Below are 17,900 nucleotides of genomic sequence, written 5' to 3' on the forward strand. Positions count from 1 at the left end.
TTTTAAAATTTTTTTTCCTAGTTTATGTTTCAGTAAAATTTATCATTAGAGACTGAACACCCTTTTGATGTTTTGGGGATGATCATTTCAAGAAATCAGAGGTAGATCCACCTCAAGGAACTGAATGTCACCAGGTTCTATAGCATCCTAACAGAGGTATAATGACTTATAATATTTTTCACTCCTGTATATACATAAGGGTCAACTACAGGGGGCCCGAGTCCTCCTTTTTGCTCCTGCAGCTGTGCAAGGGAGTTGTTACCAATAAAGTGTTCCTTAAGAAAACAGCTATGACATTCCCTATGCCAGGAGTATAGAGGGAGAACATGCTGTTTTCCTGAAACTGAGAGTGAAAGGCAGAAGTTTTCTTGTAGTTTCACTGCTTCAATACACATGACCATTAGCTTACTAGTCTTGCCAGGAATGAAACTGTGCATCAGAGCTTGTTATTTTCCTTCAAGTACACAAGCAGACCATTTGTCTTACCTTTCACTTTTTGTGAAATTAACTTTTTCTATCTGCAGTGACATATTATATATTTTTACTGATAATGCAGGTTTCTTTTAGCATGATACATGAGATGAAGAGAAGCTTAATACATGTATCAGTGGGACTATATAACCTGATTGCTTGTGATTACAGGGGAACAGGACCTAATATATCTGACAGCCCCTGGCAGCATTATGCCTGTGTTCCTGCTTCCTCACCTCAGTGACAAATACACTGCTTGCATGTCTAAACCACAGTCTTCTTTAAGTCACAGGCAGCCTACAGGACAAAGCTCTCTGATGCATAAGGTAATAATATGTTTTATTTATCTACAAAACTCACTATTTTATTTTATGTTACTCAGAGTTAAAATACAACTTGTGTGTTGGCAAAATATATCCATTTTAAATACATGTAGGTAAAATGCATGCTGTGGGTAAACTATCTTATGACCACCTTTCCAGTACACTGCGTGCTCTGTCATCATGCAGCAGCATTCAGCATCTGAATATGTTATGCTTTTATCTAATGATCTGGAAAAATGATAATATATTATTTTGCATTATTTATTAGTAATAAAGGTTATGCAGAAAATGTGAATCTAAATATGTATGCTCATTATTAATATACAGCACATGTAAGATATTTTTCCTCTGTGTTTGACTTGTGTCCTGTTTAAGACAATAGGCTTAGGTTTTGCTGGAGTTATCTTACATAACCTCAGTCATATAATTAAGCATCTAGTCTAAGTAGTTAAAATGGCTCAATCTGCAGTACCTGGAAAGCAGGAGATAGGAAGAAAATCAATTGTTAAATAATTATTTATCAGTTTGTATAATGCACAGGATGTATAACAAATAAAAAATATACAACATACTATGTTTTACTTATTCTGTGTCTTATATTGTACATAATGTGTATATATAGTTGCATACGTATGTCTGGATATGCAGCAGTATGGACAGGATGAGACAGAATGCCTTCTGTGACATACTCATGTTAACTCCTTCTCTGCAGAGAGGATGGTTTGCCTCCTCAAGGGGACTGTCCCACTGGCCATTGTCTCATTGACTATAGAGAAAGCTTGTATGCCTAACTTGTACAAAATTAATCTCAACATTAGTTTTCTGCTTATTCACATGCAAGCTCTGATTTCTAAGAGTCTTGCCTTAAAAGAAAGGAAATTCATACTTGTGATATGAGTGATCATTTGCTCTGCCCCTAATGTAGAGGCAGAGTTGATTGTTTTAGTGTAAAGTATAGCATACGATGAATATACAGAACTCTTCTTTCTTTAAATGATAAATTCTAGTTTGCAAGCAACATCTCAAAAGAAAACATGACAGATGGTAATAAATGTAAGTAGCCACTCAACCTGGAGTCTCATTATTTTTAAACTAATCTAGCAATGGCATACTGAGGAGTTGTTTTAAGGCAGCTCTTGCAATATAAGAGAAAAACAAGTTTTTAAAACAGAAGAAATATTTCTTAGCTACGAACTTTGTTACTGACATTTTTTAGTTTTCTTTCCTATCTGAAGAAGCCAGTTCCTCACTGAGAAACAACTATCTGTCAACAGGATTGTGCTGACTTGAACTGTCTGATGATCCTTCTGGATGCTAGTAAGCATCTATGTTTCAGGAAGAGTTTTCAATCACAGTAAACACCTAGCTCTTTGGTCCAAAAGATTATTGTCAAAATTAAAAGTTTTCATGGACAATTATCAAACATTTTACAAAAAGCACATGGTTTTTATTATTTTATTTGGTTCCAGATCTCTTACTGTAAGCATGATTATTCAAGTCTTTTTTTTTCTCTCTATAACTTCCCAGAAGCAAATATTCATATCATGTTAATGTAACTGGTAAATACAGCAATTACAAAGCTGCTTTGAGGTCATATTTTATCAACCATGACCTAACCAACATGTCCTAACTATAGCTATAGCCCCATCCGTAATACACGAAATTTTTCTGTGGGACAGTGTTATCATTAACTAAGTCCCCTGAGTATAAAAATGCTAATGAATAATCCTATATTGGCTTTTTACAGACTAGGCCAGAGAGACAACTATGCAAACACTGAAGATGTAAAGTAATACAATATCACTATAAGCACACAACCCTGCCCATGAATGGCACCCCTCATTAACTTTTACTTTCTTATGAGGTAGGTTTAAGTCTCATAATAGGCTTTAAGTTCTTGTAAAAAAACATGATAAAGAAAGATTTACAGAACTCCCAAGGAAGGTACTTTGTCCTCCTGAGGCAACTCTGCAAGAGAGTTTCCATTTCCAGAGGTTAAATGGGTGGGTGGGAGGAGAGAGAGGGGCCTGGGCTTTAGCCAGTGAGTCGTATCCACACTGCATTCTTGACTTTGCACAGTCCCTCTCACTCAGCCTAGAGAGAAACATTTCATACCAGAGCCCATGTCCTAATTCTTCCTAAAAAAGACAGATATCCAGTTTATCATCTTAGTTGGCTTTGTCTAACCAAGAGCTGCACTGCCATTCCCATATTAGGAAATCATATGCATAATATATTCAGTCTTTACAAAATGATATTTCATCTCTTCGTGAATCTCTCATCTGGGATGTCTGAAATAGTTATGAGGCTGGCAATTTTCTCTAACCTTACATTGAAAAATCTGTTGTTCTTGTTTCCTTCAGTGTACTTGTACAGCTGTTGCCAATGCAACACAGAAGTTATATTCTAGGTACAGAGTTCTGTGATACCAAAATCCTACTGTAATCTAATGGGAATTGTACAGATAAATCCTTTACAGTATTTAATATATACCATCCATGTATACTATTTGCCACTGCTGTTTGTCCTCAGTATCTCCTTATTTGTTACTATTACATTTATACTTCCTCTCAGTATAATTGTACATTGGGTTCACATATTTCACTGTTAAGAAAACATGTAAAAATTTCAATTTGGCATTCTGTACTAGCACAGTTAAGCAATGTGATACTTTTCTGATAAAAAACACTATGTTGGATCTTCAGCCAGTGTTATTCTGTATAACTTTGTAAAATTGAAAAGAGCTACAGTGATTGAGACATTTTGAGATCCTGGCCAGCTATTGACCTCTTCAGACTTTTCTCTGAGAACATGCAATATTAAATGCAGATATTCTTTTGCCTATAAAGAAATATTTCAGTTATAATGTATTTCATTTAAAATGTAAAATTATTGTATCATGAGTTACTGGATATATTAAAGTTTTGGATTTTAATATAATTCTTTCTCATGAAGCAAGGAAAATTAGAACAAAAAATATTTTTTTATTTTAACTTCAGTTTTTTACATTTTTACAAGCTATTAGAAATATTTTCTAAAAAGGGGTAGTCGTCTGAGTATAGACTTACATGGATTTTTATCAACTGCTGCATAGCTGCAAATTTTAAAATGCAAGTTTTCATAAAACATTTTTTCCACTTCCCTTCTCCTAAGAAAAAGAATGCAGTGTTCTTTATTTATACACAATTTGCAGTATCACAGTGCTCTTAAAATCTTTAAAAATGCAAAATATTTAAAATATTGCTCTTTCACAAACCAGAATATCTCATTCCTTCCTACAGAAAATAAATGTGAGTGAATCAGTCTGATATGGGAAAGTATGGACTGTTTTGGTACACAACTGAATCTAAATTAAGGTGTAATCGAATTAGAAATAGTAAGCAAATACTAGAAAGTTTATGATCTAGGTATCAGATAACATAAAATTAATGAATAAGTAATGTGAACAAAATGGAAAAAAAGAGGCTGAGAGTGGCTAGTAAGAAAGAGAAATTAAACAACAAAACAAAACAAAGATTTACAAAAACCCCAAAGCCTGACTTAATTAGTACCAGGAAGTGCTGGATAAATGCTAATGCCATCAGGCCTATAAGATGGTGACACCAGGGTGCTCAGTCCACCAGTCCAGGATCCCACCATGTCTTCTTGACTCCACCACTCCTGTCTTCTTGACTACAGAAGTAAGTTCATCTCACGTGGTATGGTCAGAACAACAGCCTGGTTTTTTGCCCTGGTTTAGACTTCAGTCCCCCGAAGAGCACCAGTCACATGATTTATATACCTTACTACCTCTTTTACAGTTTCTTGACCCTGCTTTTCACACTTCCTTTCTTGTCCCCATTGGTTCCCATTTTTACATCTGTTCCAAAATTTGATATTCCTGTTCCCATTACCCTCTGTAATGTGAAATGATATCACTGATACTGTTATCTAGATTGAACTGATCTTGCAAGATTTTACTCTTCAAAAATCATCCAGTATTTCCCTCCAATCATCCACAAAATTCAGCCATTTGTCATATAACTTAATCCTCACAGTAGTTTTTCACATACTTTTCAGTTAGCTTAACCTCAGACCAGGTCCTAGTCATTGGCCTGGATATTTTGTTGCAGCCTTGACAGTTACTAGGAGAACAGAAAACATCTTTCAATATATCTCAAGGATGTTTAAATTCAGCAGTGTTATTAACTTCAACAAGTTATGATTTTTCTTCCATACAGAGCGTCATCCTAGAAGAAACTAGCAGTGGGTGGATAACAGTGATCAAGCCTGGATGTGGAAGAGAAGTAGTATGAATAATACTCAGATAGAGTCTGATATTATATATCATAAGTCACACCCAGAGCTGAAGTGGCACTGATTCTTCAGGTAAGGCCTTGCCTTTCCTAGGACTACCTTAAATAAGAAAATATGATATGATCCAGAAACTGTAAACTATGAATTCTTGGAGTGTACAGATATGGCAAGCCCACTTTCTCTAAATATCTCTCATTCTTATCACTAACACACCTGTTATCTAAAATAAATCTTAGTCAGGATATGCATGCACACATAGTCACTTTAATTTCTATGGTAGCTGAGTGCCCCTTTTCAGCCCAATTTCAGGAAAAGTAAAATATTGTAGTTTAGGCTCAGTGGAAAGGAGATAATAAAAAACTAATAACACATTAGATCAAAAAGGATGTTCCTAATTTCTATGAATGGATGTAGAGGACCAAGGAGACAGTGATACCATGAGAAAGATTAATTTCTTTAGCTTCCAATAACTTCTGAAAAATTAACATTCCTAAATATAGAAACATGAACATCAAAGAAGAACCTTTCATACTTTCAACTGTGAGGAAAAAAAACCACAGAAATAAACATAGACATCTGAGTGCCAGGAAAAAAAAATTAAAATCAAGTAGTTACAGTGTATGTACCCACCTCCATGTTCGATATACAAGTGCTTTCAGATAGGTGTAAAACTCTATTTTTAATAAAGATGTTCATAATTACATTATTTGGGAGATTTACTTTCCAAGAGTTGTAAAGCTATTGCAACAACAATCTGCTAGCTGAGCTCTGTTTGAAAACATTGTTGTGGCAGCCACTTTTAGCTTGATTTAAGGCTCTTTAATATAAGACTGTAGTATATTCTTTAATATAAGTTGTAGTATCTTCTGCCAGTCTGAACAAATATTCCCATGCAAGTAGTCTTGTCATTGAAAAACTTCAAATTGCTAATTTTAGCAAGAACTAGAACACACAATTTACCACACATGTGATGAAAAAAATAATTATACACATGTGAACATCTAAAATCTCGGTTGGCAGCCAAAAAAATTGAATTCTGTTGAGCGCTTACTCCAGACAGTGCACAGAAATATACAGCAGCAAATATCAAAGTGCCAGATCACTCATTTTGCTTACACAGTGCCTGTTCCAGTTGCTACAGCCAGGAGACACTGAGGATACTCAAGCTGTGCAGTAGGCATATCTCTCTCAGGATCAATAAATGGGATCTACCCCTACAATCTTGCTCTCACAGCTGCATCACTAGAAAGCCTTAGTCTCTGAAAAGATGTTCCAGTTCTTCCCCCACCTCACATTTCTTCCCTTCTCTATTCCTTCTCACTGTCCCAGTAGGAAGAAGATTTAGTCCCTGTGGGTGACGCTGGGTCCCAGGATGGCAAATGGGGTTTCTGACCTGGAAAAGATGAGAGGCAGTAGGCACCCAAAGAAGCTGTCAGAAACCACTGTCTTTCCTCTGATCTCCAAATGCCCTGACCACAAGTCAGCAGAGAAAACCCTCCATGGATTTTAGTCTCCGGTCTGGAGAAGCATTTGAGTTCAAATCTCATCTTCTAGGCAGGTGCAACAATCATGGACATTTTACTCAGAAAGGAGTAACAGCAAAACTTCTTTTTCTTCTTCTAGACGGTGGGACACTCTGTATCAGCTATCACCTCTAAAGTGATTGACTCCTTGCTGTTATTCTTCATAGACAGGATTTCTAATGTGCAGTCCTAAATCAGGCATGTCAGTCCCAGAGAAGGATGCTACTGTTCTCTCTCTCATTCTCAAAGCATATCTCAGATGATGTGTCTTTTCTAGATTTTCAAGAGGTACCTTTCACTCTGCATTTACTGCAGTCAGATGTATTTAAAATATTTATATATTTTCAGCCTTTAACATACTTTTCTCCAAATCTTTTTTTTTTCTAGATTTATATTTGTTTTATAATTACCTTGCCAAAATATCTGATCTATCGTGTCTTCTTCATTTGAGTACAACTTCCATTTGTTGAAGGATGTCTTTTTGCCTCTATTAACCTCTTTTTCTGACACATTTAATCATTCTGATTGTTTATTTGTCCCTTTGGAGCCTTTTTCATTTGTTGATTTATGTTTGCCAATATTACTGTTATTTTAAACAGTCTCCAGTGCCTGCATGTTGCCAATTCAACTTACCCTTTACATTTCCTTTTAATTATTATCCTCATTTTTGTGTAGTTCCCATTTTCTACCTACCTATCTTCAAAGACATAGCAAGGGTTGTTTCCTCCTATAAGGATTTTGAGTTTGAATACATCTGCATTAAGACTAACGCTATGGTTGATTCTCTTTTGGTTCTCTGAAATGTTCAGTGTGGAAATACACTGTATTGGACAAATGTATGTAAATGAGTCAAAGCCTTTTAAAATGCAGGGTTTTAGCAACAAGACTTTTCAGATTATTTCAGACTATATTGTTCCATTCTTCCTGTTTGAACGCAGGCATTTTAATGTAGTGCCCAGAGTATGGTCTCCTCTGCAAGCCACAGTTTCCTCTGTGATCAAGAGAGACCAAGTGCCAACTTCTAAGAAAATTAACACCTTAAGCGGGCTGAACACTCTTCTGAATGTGGTAAGCCTTTTTTGTTGACTTTGTAAGGATGCTAGAGAGACTGTGTTCTTAATTTAGGCACTGTGGTTAAGTATGTAAGCTTATGTGGCATGAATCCAGGCCTAAGACCACAGATTTTAGGTAGACAAAAAGCAAATACAGATAGTGACTCCAGCTGCCAAAAGTATTTTATTCATTTTAGCCATTTTAAAGTAGTATTTTGAACATATAACCTACCCAAAATACAAATAAGTTAGAATTATATGTAAACTAGATTTCTGTGCCATTAATGTTAGTACTTTTACAATCAGATGGTCAGTGTTTAGACGATACATATGAAATTCATCTAGTTACATTTAACATCACTATCCTTTGTGGTATTTATTTAAGCTATACCATGACACAGTTCAAGTAAGGTTCAAAATATGGCAAGAATAGCATCTTCTGAATCAACCCTGTTTACAGCTTGGAGAGATTTGTGGAACACTTTGCTCAGAAAAAAAGTTTTACATTAAACAATATTGAACTAGTCAGTCTTAAAATATTATTAAAAAATGCAGGAGATGCGATGTAATGGCGGAATGAACAATGAAGAATTTTCATACTGAAGGAAAGTTGCTGAAGGAAGTACATACTCTTGCTGAAGCCCTACCTGTCTGTAATTATTACATTTATTGCATTACTACTTGTAGTCCATTTAGAATCCTTAACAAAACGTTCCCAGATACTGAGTTTTCGTTAGATTTATTTTCATACCTCTTTAGAGAAGCATAGGTAGAAAAAAAAGTTGCTAAAAATTTGTTATGGAAAGTCTAGCTCACTAAACATTTTGACATTAGACAAAACACTTCAGCATGTTCAGATCCTGCTTTGCAAAACTAAAGAAGAAAGATTATGTTCAGGTTGGCTTGATGTTGCAAAAGATAGATGGAGAGCAAGCTGGATGAATTTTCGCTAAAAGGAAGGCCAACTAGAAGACTGTAATCTGTTTTAAACCATTTTGAACTTTTATAGGTATTTTATGGCTTTTCCTGACCAATCCAGAATGGAATAGCAGTGCACATACAGGGTGAGCACAGGTGCTCTCAAAATGTGCTCACTCCTGGCAGGTCCATGGTGGAAGTTACACACTGAGAAGCCACCAAGACAGCTCCAGACACAGCCCCTGTGTCAGGCTCTCAGTGGTTACCCCCCAATGCATGTACAATGCATGCTTAGCACCAGCAACTATGCAATGTTATGTGAGCTTGCTTGCCAGCAAATATGCAATGTACACCCATGGTCCTGGAACCACACAAGAGCACAGAAATTTAAACCCAGTTCTTTCTTCTTTATACCAGACTGATCAGTAGCAAGATGTGTGCAATGAGTCAACTGCAAGACTTTCTTCACTGTGGTGAAGATAAATACTAACAGTCTATGAATTTATTGTTAATTTTTCAAACAGAAATATATGCATAATTTAATGTTAAGGTCTTTGCCTTAATATTTAACATTGGTCTCTCTGTCTTTTAACATTTTCTTTCTTTCATTCTTGGAGCAAGTGGAGATCTCCAAAAAGAAAAAGAAGGTTTTTTATTTAGTCCTCAGTAGTTCACATTTCATTCTTCCAGAATAGTCACTTTATAATAGAGTAATCACAGTGTAAATGTCAACAGAGAGACTGTTTAAACATTTCAAGATGGAGGGCACATTTCAAGTTGGAGGACAAGGATAGAGATGTACAATTGCACAAAGATTTGCAAAGGTTCAACAAAAAATCCAGCACAGTTAAAAAAAGAGTAAAACATGCAAATACTCATTAAAAAAAAATCTTAAAAAACCTTTTCCCATTCAAATGAGAAAAATAGAAATTGCTGTGCAAACTAGAACAAATGAAATACTAAAGTGTCTCAAAAATTCTTTAAGAAGCAACTAAAAGCAAAAGGATACCCATCACACTTTTAAAAGAAATACAGTTTTAAAATAGAAAGATTAAGGGGTAAAAGGAGATCTTAAGGAAAAGTCATCTATATGTCCTCTATCTCTTCTTGTCTGAAGTATTTGTAAATGGCCATTCTTGTATATCAGCCAGGCCTATTGTTATAGTTTTTGAATCTTAGATCTGCATTATATCAACACAGGGCAAAGTTCTTAACACAGCCTGAAAAATCTGCACCAGAAGAAAAGCTACATCTGTATTTCTCATTTGAATCAATAAAAACAAAGTAAGCAGAGAGAAACCTCAGAATAGAATATCTCAATGTTAATAAACTTAGTTAAAAAAAACAAAACAAAACAAAACAAAAACCAACACCTAATTAGAGTGAGAAACAGCCAGCACCAGTTTGAGCACCCAGCAAACCAAAGCACCCCAACTCAGAGCAGTAGCTCTGGCCTTGTAACATCTCAACTTTACTGAGAGCACAACAAATTGCATTTATAGCACAGCAGATCCAGCAAAACATTTCCTGGAATTCCTGAGTGAGGAACCAGCCTTTATCACCATATTGTTAGATTGATCTCCAAGTCAAAAAGTACATTTGCTTAAGAAATCAGTTTGTGTGCATTACCATAAAAACAATGCCTCTGCTCCTAGAATATGTTCATTTTGACTGAGTAGTTGAATGGCTCAGAGGGTTTTGAATACTTAATTGAATGAATATTTCATACAAATTCCCTGTGGTACAATAATTTTCTCTGATAGCTACCAAATCTCCAAAGTGAATGCTCCATTTTGGCAGATGTGCAGAGAAGGTAAAATGTGCTATTGACATGTTTTAAGAAATATTAAACAAATGCCTTTTTCAGGACTCTCTTAATTATTTTTTCATAAAAAAAATCTTCTAATTAATCTAATTAAACATAATGGTTTGCATATTGGGTATTTTTTCTGTTAAAACATATTTTTGTGTAAGAATTCTATTTTAAAACTTTACACCTATTAGAATTGTTCAGATATTCAATCCATTAAGTTCTTTACAGTTGTTATGGTAATCAGTTTATTTTTTTAAGGAAGCAGTGAGTATGGTAGAGTTTGGACATTATGTACATTAAATTGGTAGAGTGCTGAGAAATGTCTTGTTTATCTTATATTGCAGAAAACATGATCTTCTATCCCCTTTGGTCCAGTTCTTACTGCAACAGTCAGCAGACTGTGTGTTCGACATTGCTCCTTTAAGCAAAAGTATATTTTTGAGTTTTATTTTCGGCTCTTCATGCTTTTCTTCAGTTTGTATGTTCACTGAAGCTATTGCTTGGCTCTTCTTCCACCAAATAGGGGTAATACAGAACATCTTCGGTAAAACAACATCATCTTGATGTACTGTAACACCCACTGCTCTGTTTCAGACTGTTCTTGTGAAAAGTTAAATGCCACATTTCAATTTTGTTTCTTAATCAGTTCTGGAAATAACTAATGGCAGCACAATTCATTTCTAGATATAATCTATTCACATTTACACTAACAGAGATAAAATTGTTAAGGTTTACTTATATCTCATGAAGATATCAGTATCCATCTTATGTTCAGAAATGTTTTTCATGTGGTTGTTGTGTTCCAAAAAGCTCAGACGTTAGAATAGTGTGGTGGAAGAGAAGTTCAGAAACTCAGATACAAATTAGGTGCTACCTAGTTATGGTTTTCATATCTTATTTTTAGTGAAATTGATTGGAGTTGTGCAGTATTTGTAAGGACATCACTTGTTCTTGGAGCTGCCATAGATACCAAATACTTTGATCACAACACGTACCTGTAGTACAATTAGTGCAGCCAAAGGAAAACATGAATTGACATAGGGGATGAAGTTTTGGGAGACCAAGAACAAGAACCTTCCAGTACCAGCTCTTTGACATCCTTGGCTTTTCTATTTGAAGCAATTGAATGTTGTATGCCAACTATTTTCATAAGTATTTTCTTCAAGGAGGTTTCTGTCCACCAGAGAGGAAAAAATATCTGAGATTTAAACAAATCTGTGCTCTAACAATTCAGATAAGATGTGTTAGCATGCTGTTCTGTCTTTTAAATACTACTGAGTTCAAGCCCCCACTCAAGTAATAGAGTATGAATGCACAGAAATTTACATCTGTATTTTCACTGTATTTTCCACCATATACAAGAAATCCTGGGAAAAGTGGGGAGACAGATGAAGTTAATGTATCTGTATGTTTGTATATCTGTATATATGTTTGTGTAGAGTAACTTGCTTATGCAAAACAAAGTTACCTTTCTTCTCACTTGAACATAAACTGTCTTTAAAGGGCGTTTTATCTTACATGATGTCCTTACACACTACTAAGACACATGAATTGTAAAAAAAACAGAAATTAAAGCAATTATCATTTTCATGCATCAGGTATCTTTAATCTGCTGATTTAAGTTTTAATATTTAAAGGAAGTACAAAATAGAACTGATCGGGTCAGAGTGTTTAACAGTGAATGCAATGCACTTAAACTAAAGATGTAAATTGAAGCAAGATGCAAAACAACCACTTTCAGTTAGGAAGCTGAAGAAATTAAAGTGTATATAAAATAGCTAAACACCTGAAAAAGGAATCGAAATCTTCAGTCCAGCCAACAACTGAGTTCAAACTGTTGATGACATTATGTAGAGGCTGAAAATAGTAACAATATTATAGAGCCTTCCCTGAATTCTTGTCACAAAAGGATTGCCTGATAAGGCTGGAGCAGGGAGATAAGTACATAAAGCTGAATAAGACATGGTAGTGACTGAAAGGCAGAAAATAGAACTTAATAGTTAATGCTTAAGGGACAGTACAGTGCTTATTTGGAAGATTAATTATCTGAAAAGAAAGACTGAATGAGTATGCAGACACACCAAAGCAGGCAGTAACAAAGAAAGTGAGAGAAGGTAGTGACACACTGGCCAGCTTTGTAGAAGAGGGATCTCTGTGTAAGCAAGTTTCAAGTAAATAAATTTAATGTGTATGAAATATTGCTGTGCACTTTTTCCTCCCCCTCCTCATGACTGTTTTACAGAATCACATTTACATGCCCAGCAAAGACTTTTTCACTGGATTCATTGTGCAGTACTAAGCCCTCCCTTGTGCTGTAGGAAGTGGCAGGAGGTATCACCACGAACCTCCATGTGGCAGAAGCAAGCAGCTGGGTGTTAATAGCAGAATATCAGCATCTGATCTGTAATAAGAAGTTCCCTAGAGTACCCACTTCCCAGCAACATAAATGCAGCAATTTGCATGTTGCTCAATTAATATGTCATTCCTTATTTATGTTTGCAGTCTTTACATATTTTACATCCATGACTGATGATGTAGATACAACAGTACAATAAACACATTAGAAAAACCAGATGGGTGGGTGGATGAGATTAGATTATCATTGCTGTCATCGCCATCACAGATCAACCAGATACAGTCTGATCAAACAAGAAATCCACTTCCACTTAATTAGCATATCCTCACTGTACTATAGTTTATTGGGAGGTACTGTCTCGTAGCACAATCTATTAAAATGAAATGCTATGATGAAATGCTGTGAGTGCAGGCTTCATCTGCTCTTCTCTTAGTATGTTTCCTAGGACACCCTGACAACATTAGTACTTTTTGTTTGTCCCCAAACAGTCTGTGTCTGAAACAAAATCCATCAAACTCCTGATCTGAGTGATGGCTTCCATCAATACAAACCCCCTCCCAAATCAACCCAAAATCTCCCACCAATCCAAATGTTAAATAGGCAAACTCCAGATTCATCTAAGACACTCAGAGATGTGGAACACCTCTCTAGGCCCATTAGAAGGAAGACTTCAACATTTAAGTTGTATAGTGTCTTGTGCTAGGGGGCATGTTAAATCTCCTTTTTCAGTCCTACAAAGAAGTCAGTAATTTCAGTAGTTGTGCTTCTAAAGTAACTGTCTTATGCTAGCTTCCTGCTGGATGACTAACCAGATCAAAGGAGAGCATAGTATTAACATGCAAAGCTGTGTATAAAAGACTTAATAAAATTCTATCAGGTTCTAGCACCAGGGTATGCCATACTTGTTAAATCTTGGCAAATGTTCTAAAAAAATGGCCATAATATACAATCATTTCTCAGGATATGCCATAATTTTTTCCTCATGCAGCCTGGTTTTTTAACTCTATGGCTAGTGATATAAGCTAGACATAGAGATTTCTTTAATAGAGATTTATGTGGTTTCTCTAATGCTTTAATCTTTGCTTCCATGGTTTCCTCCCTATCACAGCTTCCTGTTAGAAACCTGTCAACCCATCTCATTAATTTCTTTCTCACATTCCCTATGATGTGCTATGATCCTATGTATGTTTAATAAATTGGATGTATGGGAGTGAGATATCGCCTCAGAAGGGGTTGAAGAGAGCTTTTATATCAGGCAGAAGATTATTTCTGTCTGTCTCTGTGGTTACAAATACATACCCACCATTTTCTACTAACACATCTAGGTAATGTATCTGGTTCATACTAAGTGATGCAGTAAATTTGTCTCAAATATTCTAGGAAACTTTCCAATTTTACCCCTTTCCCTTTCTATCATAAATATTGATGTATCAACTTGTCTGAGCCACAGATGTACCTTGAGCTAAAACTGTTGAGCCAAATAAGTTCATTTAATTGAGGATTTCTGCATTAAAATGTATAATAATTTTTGCTTTGTACTAGTTCTAAGTGTATTACAATGCATTTAATTCTGTGTGTACATTTGTGTAAATATGCTGTTTAGACATATTTCAGAACTGTCTACCTCTTCACCAGACTCCTATATATGACCCATTTTTTATTAGCAAATGTTGAGAAGGTGAGGATTTGATTCATTGAATACTGAGCATGTGTCAAGCCAGCAATTTAATGCTAGATGCAGTGGACTCAATCAGAGCATCAGCTGTATGCTATTCAACTGATTAAGCAGGAGTTGCACCCACCTCACTAGAAATCAATAGAGAGAACAATGTGTGGAGAAAGGTAGCACTGTTATGTTCAGAGCAATGTGAAACCCAGAGAAATGTACAGGGAATCATCAACAGAAAAAAGAAATTGTATTTTCAACATTCTGGGGAAAATACTTTATTTCTGCTATAGTTCTAGAGTACTGAAGGTGTTGAGACTCAAACAAAAAATAGGGCTTTTAGGTTTTCTAGGGAAGATGTAGTGCTAAAACATCTTCAATATTTACATCAGCAAAGCCAGCAAGAGAGCTCTGCTGTACAACTGCTCCAGGTAACTTTTCCATTGTGTGCACAACTGTTCATAGGCTTAAAGAGATAAATGCATAACTACCATGTGTTAAAGCTGCTACAAGTGGGCATTAATAAAATAAATATCGGCTCCTACGAAGAAAGGTAGGTTCCTGCTGTAGTTACAAAACAAAAGGATACTTACACTTACTAAGCAAAGGTACTTCTTCAGCAGTTCAGCGGAACACACCTTGGCTTTGCGAAGTATAGAAACCTCCTAAGGCTGCAGAGTGACTAAGCAATATGACACTTCTTAGTACTGCTAAAAGGGAAGCCACAGGGGAATTAGCAGTTCCACCTACATACTACTTTGATGGCCCTTGCCTAGTCCAGTGTACATATTTATTCCCCTAACTGGATGCCCAAATATCGAAAACTAGATGTAATGAGATCTGATTTTTCTCCCTGTGAAATCCAAATACCTGTGGGTTTGAGAAAAAGGTGAGGATGAGAGCTAGAAGACTCAGTCTTCTATTTCTCCCTCTTTCTTCTCACAGCAATTAGGAACTGTTGTGATAGTGCTCATATTTTAGTTAAGTTAGTAGGAGACCCTCAGGTTTTTTCGATATAAATATTGATTGCAAGCCGAGATAACCACATATGATAAGCTTTGAAGCCTTTCTAGAACCTCTTCATTACTGAAAAAAATATATATAGTACCAGCAACTACTCAAGACAATATATTACAGCTTTTCTGTGCCTCTGTCTTTCCAAGTTAATGGTTCTGCTATCATACCATCTTTTGACCAGTTGCACAAATCCATTTTTTTCTTAGATTTTTCCATGGTAGTTTTTATGATAAATATGTGAAACTACCAAAGTGAAGTCCTCTTTTTCTCACTTCTTTTCACAGATACCTTTTTTTCCCTTTCCAAAAGCTGACAATAAATGGAGGAAAACATATGCACTGAATTAATTCTCTCTTTTCTCATTTCAAAATTCAAAAAGTATGGAATAGCATTAAACTATTAATTCCCTTCCTTTTATACTCTTTTTCAGTTACACATATCCTTTAGATCCTTTTCTCCATGCCAACTATATACACATGTATGAAATTTTTAACAGATTTGATGACGACCTTAATTTCAATGACATAAATAAATAACATAATAAAGCAGCAGATACTACCCTACCACTTGTTAACTAACTCAACATAGAAAAGTAGTCATAGATAAGAAACCAAACTTTATCCTATCCACAGCAGCACACTACACAAATGATAGATAGATAGATAGATAGATAGATAGATAGATAGATAGATAGATAGATAGATAGATAACCACTCTAACAAATAAGAATAGAAATAAGCTCTCTAAACTCAAAAGTTTATTAGAAGTTATTAGAATGTTATATATATGCTGCTTGAAGATAACACATTTATCTCACTGTCTCCCCCAAACTCCCTCTTTCTGAGTAAATCCTTCAACTAGATGGTACAATCTTGGCTTCACACAGGACACTCATAGGTTTTGCTGGGAATAAAATCTACTACTTTTGAACATAAGGTGATGAGAGCAATATGTCTAATTGCATTTAGTTTGAACATTATAAATGGGCTGTTAAAACAGCACTGAAGTTTAAATCCAGCAATCTGTCATAAGCTTTAGCAAGAGTGGTTATGGGGGTTATATTGTCTTTTTTTATACACACTGTCCTGAATTGTAGGGAGTATTAAACTAATTTCTTTAGTTGTACCTCTCTCATCCTCATTTCATATTGGATTTATATGCTTTCACCTTACAAAAAGGTGAGCAGCTAAAAGGTCCTGCCCTTGTTAGTTGCAGTCCAGAAAGATCTAAAACTTCGAATTCTTATAATTTCTCTTGAGATAAATGCCCTGAAACCATCTTCAACATCACAACGAAAGAACAGTGTAAGGAAATACATCAGGGTTCTTCCGCTGCATTTTGTGCCCAGTTCCAAGGGGTAGTGATCTAAGTCAGAAGGTGGAACATGGGGCTGTTTGACATAGGTAATGGCATTGGACCCAGGCTATGATTTTGCTGTCCTAACCCCCATCATAAGTAAGTGATCACAGAACACAATTAGAAGTGGCAGGATTAGGCTTTTAATTTCTGTAAAGCTCTTATAAGATAAGTGTTCATCATATCTGTGTTGTACTGATTGCAAGAGTCCTATTAAAGTACAATGAGAGACTGAAAACAGTTTGAGTGTTATTGCCCCTGGTCAAATATTGCCATAATGCTGAGAAGAGAAATCTCTACTGTCTTTAAAATATTAGCCTGGAAGCAACAGTACTTCTGTTAACATTATTCATTTTTACTAGTTAAGTGTGGGTTTTCCTCAACTCAGTATGATAGAATTTTTGCATAGTGTTTAAAGTAGAGATCTGCCTGCAACTCCTCATGTAAAGAACTGATTTTTCAAGTTGGAATTGTCACCAGTACTCTGTAGGCATATTCCTCTCATCCTCACATTTTCCCAGCTATTTCATCTGCAATTAGAAGTCCATGATTTCCAGCAGCAGCACTTGGACAGCAAGATGATTTAGCAATTTACCACTACCTAAACCAGGAGATTTTACTTCTTCTTCCTTTTCTCCTTTTTCTTCTCTCTGTTCCACACAAAATTGATTTCAGGGAGTTGACAGGACAGCATGAATGGGACTTGTTGGAGTGCAGGAAGGTAAGGCTTGTGAAGGGAAAAGATGCAAAATCTTCCCACTTGATGACAGACTCATTAGGTTGTTTTGGCTGCTTATGAAAACACACCTTCTGATTTCCACGACCTATTTCTGTAACCTGCCACAATCCCTTTCTTGTGAATAGGGAAATTTCTAAATACCTCTATAACAGGCATGTTATCAATCAGATGTTGAACTATAGCAAAAGTATACTTATTCCAGCTTTCAAAGTATGATAGAATAAACATATGGTCTTTCATAGAAACATATAGGCATTAGGTATACATTATTTTATGCTAATACAAATACTTTGGCAATCTACAGTTCTGGTTCTTAGGACCAAAAAAAAAAAAAATTCTTCTGTTATGATATAATTAGTTGCTTTTTGAA

At 35.6% G+C, this 17,900-nt stretch overlaps 1 long non-coding RNA gene across 4 annotated transcripts; it reads left to right on the forward strand.

The window, feature by feature from the left end:
* The first annotated feature begins 638 nt into the window (after positions 1-638).
* On the forward strand, positions 639-11,990 carry LOC141924643 (uncharacterized). Of its 4 annotated transcripts, none has more exons than XR_012623616.1 (5): positions 639-797; positions 5,015-5,162; positions 6,420-6,901; positions 7,552-7,681; positions 10,741-11,990. It is a non-coding gene; the product is annotated as an uncharacterized LOC141924643 (long non-coding RNA). The 4 variants fall into 4 exon arrangements; XR_012623613.1 differs by having other exon boundaries at positions 6,423-6,901; XR_012623614.1 differs by having other exon boundaries at positions 6,423-6,648.
* Positions 11,991-17,900: the final 5,910 nt, after the last annotated feature.

This window comes from Strix aluco, chromosome 5 (genome assembly GCF_031877795.1).
Source record: "Strix aluco isolate bStrAlu1 chromosome 5, bStrAlu1.hap1, whole genome shotgun sequence".
Lineage (NCBI taxonomy): Eukaryota > Metazoa > Chordata > Aves > Strigiformes > Strigidae > Strix > Strix aluco.